At 35.1% G+C, this 6,349-nt stretch overlaps 1 pseudogene; it reads right to left on the bottom strand.

The window, feature by feature from the left end:
- Positions 1-409: 409 nt before the first annotated feature.
- Positions 410-2,898, bottom strand: LOC111409682 (annotated as a pseudogene).
- Positions 2,899-6,349: the final 3,451 nt, after the last annotated feature.

The raw sequence follows: 6,349 nt of genomic DNA, 5'->3' as shown, positions 1-6,349 counted from the left end.
AATAACAGGAACAAAACTAGAAAAAGAAAAGGGAAACAAGTCTGCAAAAGTTTTGTTTCATTTATTACATTATTATCGTTTACGAACACTGTGGTCCACCAAAAAAACATAGTACTGTAAAAACAATTTAAAGTAACAATTAATAAAAATCAAGTAAAATTAAGCACATACTGGGGCTTTCCCCTCAGATCCGCCACGGATTAGCACTTCCCACTTCGTAGGCGCTACGCAGCTGGAATGGAAATCTGGAAATTGAAGGGTTTGCAGCATTTGTTTGCACATTACATCTTTGTTGCCGGTTTCAAATTGAGTTTGGGTTGGAGGAAATATTAAATACCATGGATGGACTCAATTTCCACTATTGGGCTAATGTTTTAAAACAAAAATAGGCCCAATTTAGTCACACTCATCAGATCAGCCCAAAGAAAAATAAAAATAAAAATTGAAACTCTTCTTCTCCAATGGTCCCTTCCGTCTCTGCAACTTCGTCTTCCACCCAGCAGTCTCTACAATGTCCAGTCTTCCACCCCGTGGTCTTGGAGCTATTGAAGACTCCGGTGGATCCAGCTAGGGCGGCCCTGATTGTACTAAGGAGGGAAGTAGGACTTGGAGGTATTGGGATTTCTACAGTCCCTTCCAACATTAATAGAACTTTCTTCATCGACGGATGGAGAGATGGTTCATCTTGGATGCACCAAATACCTATTTTAATCATTCTGTCCAATTTTCTCTTGTCAACCTCCTCGTCTCCCACCAGCTTACATACCTCCCCGTCCACGAAAGCATTGTAAACCCATTCTTCAAGAATAGCTTCATCCTCAGAGAGGCTCCAATTGACATCTTTTCTACCACATATGATCTCTAGTAACACAATTCCGAAGCTGTAAACATTTGCTTTAACTGTCACATGTAATTTCCTGTGCCACTCAGAGGCCACGTAACCCAGAGTTCCTCTAATCCTTGTATAGGTATTTGTCTGATCCTTCTTTAAGAGCTTTGCCAGTCCAAAGTCAGAAATTTTTGCACACTTATGCTCATCCATGAGTATGTTTTGAGGTTTTATATCACAATGAATGATCTGCATCTCGCACTCCTCATGCAAATAGAGGATGCCTCTTGCAATATCATGAGCAATACGAATTCTTTCTTCCCAACACAGTCAATTTTCTTGATTGAAAATTATATCTGCAAGTGATCCATTTTTCATGTATTCATATACTAGAAGCCATTTAGCTCCTTCACGGTAGTAACCAAGAAGTCTGACCAGATTACGATGATGCGTTTTTTCAATCACCTTCATCTCAGTCTCGAATTCCTTTTCTCCTTTTTCCAATTCTTTGTCGAGCCTCTTCACGACCACAATACTTCTGTTGTCTAATAAGATCCCTTTGTAAACTGTGCCAGACACTCCTCTAGCGAGCTCTTCTTTGAACTCATTTGTTGCTTCCACAAGCTCTGGATAGGTAAATGCTCTTAAACCAACACCCTCAATCAGTGCAACATCGGAGATCTTCTTATATCTCCGAACATGATTTCTACGGACATAAATCCTAGAAATTGCCAGGATCAGGGCTGCTAAAGCAAAAAGTGAAATGCTTATAATTAAGAAATCTGAACGAATCACTTTCTGGATTTCTTTGCCCAAATCACTCGAAACTCCTCGAGTTGATTGTACTGTTGTGTTCACCTTGATAAGAGCAACAATTGGATTACTCCACACTCTTTTTCCAAATCTCAATGGAAGCCTTTACTTTCTACAGTTTCGATCTTGCAAGAAAGCTGCATCGCAGTTGCAATCCTCTAAATAGGCTTTTGCACAATCTTCTTTTGTCAATCCTCCTAAAATAGCATAATTAGCATTTCCCACACTGTGTCATCCAGTGATCTGATTTCATAACTGACATTATGATGATTGGCTTTACAACCTTCCGTGGGAAAATTCCTCTCGCATCCTGTGGTCCAATTGTTCGGATTAACATGATCGAATCCAGGAAGATATTCACACTCCACGACTGTATCCAACAGAATACAATAACCATTCAACCCATATAAACCCAAAGGGGCACATTTATCTTCCGAGGATGACCATTCTTTAGTCCAGTTTCCTTGAGGATCCAACGAGCGATAATATAGTCGAAAAATATCGTCAACATCAATTCTCGTGAGGTAGATAGTTCTTTTTCGATGTTGTCCTCTCGTTAAATTGCTTATAATGGATCATCCGTTGAACAAGTAAAGATGGCCATTATTATCAAGATTCAGTGATACAGTATTGCATGTGTTCCATGTGCTTGATGGAACACATAGTAAGCATAACTGGGTCCGAAAATTTCCACAGGGTATTGCACCAGGCTTCCATCATCTTGCATTGGGAGACGAAAAATCCCTCTCGCAGGATTCGTTTCTGAAGCACTGGAGACGATCTCTTCTCCAGCCGAGGGACGTTACGGGCAAAAGAGTGTCCGTCGGGTGATCAAAACTCTGCCACGTGATACTCTGAGACGAATTGTACAGCACGAAATTACAACTGTTAAGCATTGAAGCTGACGCAATAGACTGGTCTGGATTCACAATATTTACGTCATCTCTATCTTCCTACTGCAAATGAACCTTCCATCATCGGTTAATAACAAAATGGCGTTGCTGGGAAAAACTGGATCATCCCTGTTGGCCGTCCACACTATAGTCTTTCCTGGAATCCCAACAATTGCCATTGGTTATCTTCTAGAATCCAAATGCATAAAGTCCAAAAGGCGACAACCATGATGAATTTGTAATGGGATTTAAAGAAGAACCAAGGGAAATATTAGCATATCTTTGTTTCTGGGCTGATGATGCCATTAATGCAGAAAGACTGAGAAAACAGGGAAAAACAGCAATGGAAAATAGGTTTTCCATTTTCTTGGGGTTTGGCTTCTTCGTTTCATTGAGGAAGGAAATAGGTGTTATTTAAAGAACTCAGTATCATCTCTCTATTGACTCATTGCACAAAATGTACAATGTACTTATGGAAAGACGCGTTACTTTCACATTCCAGATGTCCAAACAGAACATTATTGCTATGGGAGCTTTTTCTTGACTAAGCCATCGAGAAGGTATAAAATTCACTCCTGTCTAGTCAAGATTTAGTGTTTGAGATTAGGTCTAATCAACCCATAATACGAATTACAAAAAATAGTTAATTTAATTACAAGGAGATTTTGTTTCAGTAGTAGTACAATGAATTTAGTGAGATGTTAAAATTTTTTTATTTAAATAATTCAAAATTAATGAGAAAAATAAGAGAATTTGTATTAATTTTCCAAGTAAAAATTATGAAGAGGACTAAAGTTTGTAAGGAAATTCTCATATAAAGAACGTACAGATCCTATTTTCAAATTATCCAAACAGAACCATATTTTGTTATGGTTAGGATCTCTTGACCAAGTCAACTTAAAGATATTAGAAAATTTTCTCCTTTCAGATCAAGCTTGAAATTATATTAGTATAACGGAATAATTGGCTCACAAAATTTAGGCTATTTTTGGTGTAAACTAAAATTTAATTAAAATCTGAAGTCAAGGTCAACAAATTAATTTTAAATGCATATTCACATAATTCATAACTTTTAAACCACACATTTGTCAATTTCTATCAAAATCTACTGAAAATTTAATCTTAATCTACACTAAACATGAGCTCAATCAAGTCTAATCAAGATTAGAGTGCAATCTTTGCATTAGCAAAGGTATTATTTAAAATTGGTAGTGCCAATTCCAAGAAATCTACTCATGTCTAATCAAGATTAGGAAACAGATTAATTTAAGATTGTTAGTTTCAATTGCAAATTGATTTGGAACCCACCAAGTCAAAGTATCAATCTTGGCTTCTTCTTTTTTATTTTGAAATTTTTTTTTAAAAATTTGGTATTGAACTTTCAATCTTGATGTAAGGTATGTTTCACGTAACTTCAAGTTATGGGTAGAACACACAATTCAATTTCACACAAAGTAGCTGTATCTAGAAAGATTAAATTTTCTGTAGTCTTTCATTCCTCGCCATTGTGTTTAACTATTTTTCAATGTTAAACATTACTTAGATAAGTCTTGGTCTAGGTCTAGGTCTAGGTCTAGGTCTAGTTAACGATTGCTTAAGAGGAAAATTGTTATAGGACGGTGTAAATAGTTACAATTTGTTTACTAAGCCCTTGTTTGAGCTCCATTTTTCCACCAAAATACATTATTCAACAGTGATTTGACACTATTTCAACAACATATTTTTCAATAAAATAATATTATACGCAAATCAAAAAAAATTTCTTATTTTTTAACCACACATTTCCCATCAATACACTATTCAAAAATTCATTTTATCCTCCAAAATGGGGCTCAAACATGGGCTAAGTCATGATATGCATAAGCTATAGATACTTATGATAATTCTTGAAATAGTAAATGAAGTATCAATTACCAGGAAAGCAAAATTTCTCTTCCTTTAATCATAATATTTGGCTTTTTACCAATCAATCAAGGCTAGGAGAGTATTTGAATTACATGAGCCAAGAAACTCAAAACTTGCTTAGCACAAATTTTCATAAGTGAAAAATGAATATTTTTTATTTTTATTTTTATTTTTTATCTTAGAGAATACTAACTTGTAATGATTTTTTTTGAAAAATTTTGTGGCAAACAGGACTTCAATTGGTTTTCATTGAAAAAAAATAATAATAAAATAAAATAAAATAAAATAAAGCACCACATGAAAATTTTGGGATTAAAGAGGTGCTCAGGTTAGTTCATGAAGTTGAACTGGTAAAAACAACCACTTCCCCAACCTTTCTTCCCCAACCAAATAAAAAATAAAAAAAAATGAACAAATGAAAAAGGAAAGAAAGGAAAAAAATGGAACCTTTCTTCCCCAACCAAATGCTCCCACCCACCGTGGTCATTGCCAACTCACCAAAACGAACGTTCACCGCAGCCTTCACCTTAAAACCCATTGATATGAAGTAGAAAATCGAGCAAAAGAATAGAGAGAGGATTAGAAATACATTGACCGATCTCTTTATTCACAGCATGTTGGAACTTGGATTCCAGTAGTTACAAGTTTACGCTTCTAAAGAAGGTGTCCAGAATCGTCACCTTGAAAATTGATATTTCCTACAAAATCACTGCATTTGTCCTTTGCCTACCAAATAAATTCTCCAACACCTTCTTATCCTCCAAAATATCTCGTAAAAACAACCACTTTCTTGCCCTTTCAACAATTAGGAATGACCAAATTAATACACAGAGGCTCCCCGTGTTCAAGGAAATCTTTGATTTTGAATTGAAATGATGGATATATTGGTTCAGGCAGTGTATACAATTAATAACAAATTAAACAAAAACGGAAAACAGAAAAAAGGCATTATAGCTGTATTGGTGTTTGATTTTCGGTTATTGGTTGGCGGCATTTAGCAGTTTAAGGTGGTGGTGGAAGTTGCTGTGGGCCTTCATTTGTGTGGATTGTGGTGACCGGCTGATGGCAATTGCTGGGAGCATTTGGTTGGGAAAGAATGTTGACTGGGGAAGAATCCATTTACTTACTTTTTATTTTTGTTTTGGTTTTTTTAAGTGAATATACAGTTTTACCCTCCCCAATTTTGGTAAAAAGATGGTCAATTTTGATTTTGGTGGTTAACTATAGGGGTGGCTCAGGCTAGTAAAAAAAGAGCCCAAGCCAAGTGGATCGGCCCCTTTTGACGAGCCACGTCTCTTGTCATGAATAGTGATCAAAACGGTCACTTTGTTTTAGAAAGTGATCGTTTCGGTCACTAAATAACTTTTTTTTCCTCATCCCCCTCTTCTATAAATAGCCCCCAATTGTCCCAAGAGTTTTCATCAACTGATTCAACTCTCTTAAATCTTAACCATCTACCTTTCAATCTCTCTTGTGACCATAATTGATTTGTCTCAAGTCTCAACTCTCAATTAGGAGGATGTATTCAATTGGAATTTTTTAAGATTTTGATGGACTTTTTTAAGTGATGACTTTTGTGGATTCGTGGATATTTTATAGATTTCTATGGAGTTAGTGGAAGTCTTTCATAAACTTCTATGGATTCTCATTTTAAAATTTTTAAAGACTTTTGTGAAATTCGAAAGACTTTGAAATAGAATTCATGTGGATCTAATGTGAAATTTTCACATAAGTGTTGGTTCCCACAATTCCCATTTTTCTTAGGCTTCTTCTTCCTATATAATAAAAAAAATTGAAAAAATAAAAATTTAAAACCTTAATTAAATAAATAATAATCAAAGTTATATATATATATATATATATATATATATATATATATATATAATTTTATATAATATTTATATTATTA

This window comes from Olea europaea, chromosome 14 (genome assembly GCF_002742605.1).
Source record: "Olea europaea var. sylvestris chromosome 14, O_europaea_v1, whole genome shotgun sequence".
Classification (NCBI taxonomy): Eukaryota; Viridiplantae; Streptophyta; class Magnoliopsida; order Lamiales; family Oleaceae; genus Olea; species Olea europaea.
The sequence above is the reverse complement of the archived record's forward strand: the minus strand, read 5'-3'. Positions and strand labels throughout refer to the sequence as shown.